The sequence below is a fragment of the Arachis hypogaea genome, chromosome 19, assembly GCF_003086295.3.
Source record: "Arachis hypogaea cultivar Tifrunner chromosome 19, arahy.Tifrunner.gnm2.J5K5, whole genome shotgun sequence".
Classification (NCBI taxonomy): domain Eukaryota; kingdom Viridiplantae; phylum Streptophyta; class Magnoliopsida; order Fabales; family Fabaceae; genus Arachis; species Arachis hypogaea.
The window spans coordinates 49,327,434-49,329,632 of record NC_092054.1 but is presented as its reverse complement, the minus strand read 5'-3'; the positions used below and the strand labels follow the sequence as shown (position 1 = coordinate 49,329,632).

The 2,199-nt window shown below is 42.6% G+C and overlaps 1 non-coding gene across 1 annotated transcript; it reads right to left on the bottom strand.

The window, feature by feature from the left end:
- Positions 1 to 479: 479 nt before the first annotated feature.
- Positions 480 to 583, bottom strand: LOC112781394 (small nucleolar RNA R71). The gene has a single exon (XR_003192172.1). It is a non-coding gene; the product is annotated as a small nucleolar RNA R71 (small nucleolar RNA).
- Between the last annotated feature and the right edge of the window lie 1,616 nt (positions 584 to 2,199).

The window sequence follows — 2,199 nt, the reverse complement described above, 5'->3', positions numbered from 1 at the left end:
GGACTCTGAAGAGGAAATTAAGAGAAGCTAAATTACAACAATCCAGAGACAACTTGATTGAAAATTTCGAACAAGTAAAGGAGATGGCAGCCGAACCCAACAACAATGCAAGGAGAATGCTTGGTGACTTTACTGCACCAAATTCCAATTTACATGGAAGAAGCATCTCCATTCCTGCCATTGGAGCAAACAACTTTGAGCTGAAACCTCAATTAGTTTCTCTGATGCAGCAGAACTGCAAGTTTCATGGACTTCCAACTGAAGATCCTTTTCAGTTCTTAACTGAATTCTTGCAGATATGTGATACTGTTAAGACTAATGGAGTAGATCCTGAAGTCTACAGGCTCATGCTTTTCCCTTTTGCTGTAAGAGACAGAGCTAGATTATGGTTGGATTCTCAACCCAAAGACAGCCTGAACTCTTGGGATAAGCTGGTCACGGCTTTCTTAGCCAAGTACTTTCCTCCTCAAAAGCTGAGCAAGCTTAGAGCTGATGTTCAAACCTTCAGACAGAAAGAAGGTGAATCCCTCTATGAAGCTTGGGAAAGATACAAACAGTTGACCAAAAAGTGTCATTCTGACATGCTTTCAGAATGGACCATCCTGGATATATTCTATGATGGTTTATCTGAGCTATCAAAGATGTCACTGGACACTTCTGCAGGTGGATCCATTCACCTAAAGAAAATGCCTGCAGAAGCTCAAGAACTCATTGACATGGTTGCTAATAACCAGTTCATGTACACTTCTGAAAGAAATCCTATGAGTAATGGGACGCCTATGAAGAAGGGAGTTCTTGAAGTTGATACTCTGAATGCCATATTGGCTCAGAATAAAATATTGACTCAGCAAGTCAATATGATCTCTCAGAGTCTGCATGGAATGCAAGTTGCATCCAACAGTACTCAAGAGGCTTCTTATGAAGAAGAAGCTTATGATCCTGAGAACCCTGCAATAGCAGAGGTAAATTACTTAGGTGAACCTTATGGAAACACCTATAACTCAACATGGAGAAATCATCCAAATTTCTCATGGAAGGATCAAAAGCCTCAACAAGGCTTTAATAATGGTGGAAGAAACAGGTTTAGCAATAGCAAGCCTTTTCCATCATCAACTCAGCAACAGACAGAGAACTCTGAACAAAATACTTCTAATTTGGCAAACTTAGTCTCTGATCTGTCTAAGGCCACTGTAAGTTTCATGAATGAAACAAGGTCTTCCATTAGAAATCTGGAAGCACAAGTGGGCCAGCTGAGTAAAAGGATCACTGAAATCCCTCCTAGTACTCTCCCAAGCAATACAGAAGAGAATCCAAAAGGAGAGTGCAAGGCCATTGACATAAGCACCATGGCCGAACCTGTAAGGGAAGGAGAGGACGTGAATCCCAAGGAGGAAGGCCTCCTGGGACGTCCAGTGATCAATAAGGAGCTTCCCCCTGAGGAACCAAAGGACTCTGAGGCTCATCTAGAGACCATAGAGATCCCATTGAACCTCCTTATGCCCTTCATGAGTTCTGATGAGTATTCCTCTTCAGAAGAGAATGAGGATGTCACTGAAGAGCAAACTGCCAAGTTTCTTGGTGCAATCATGAAGCTGAATGCCAAATTATTTGGCATTGATGCTTGGGAAATTGAACCTCCCTTGTTCATCAATGAACTAAGTGATCTGGATCAACTGACATTGCCTCAGAAGAGACAGGATCCTGGAAAGTTCATAATACCTTGTACCATAGGCACCATGATCTTTAAGGCCCTGTGTGACCTTGGTTCAGAAATAAACCTCATGCCCCTCTCCGTAATAGAGAAACTGGGAATCTATGGGGTGCAAGCTGCTAAAATCTCATTAGAGATGGCAGACAGTTCAAGAAAACAGGCTTATGGACAAGTAGAGGACGTGTTAGTAAAGGTTGAAGGCCTTTACATCCCTGCTGATTTCATAGTCCTGGATACTGGAAAGGAAAAGGATGAATCCATCATCCTAGGAAGACCTTTCCTGGCCACAGCAAGAGCTGTGATTGATGTTAACAGAGGTGAAATAGTCCTTCAATGGAAGGAGGACTCCCTTGTGTTTAAAACTTAAGGATCTCCCTCTGCAACCATAGAGAGGAAGCATGAAAAGCTTCTCTCAAAGCAGAGTCAACTAGAGCCCCCACAGTCAAACTCTAACTTTGGTGTTGGGAGGCCACAACCAAACTCTAAGT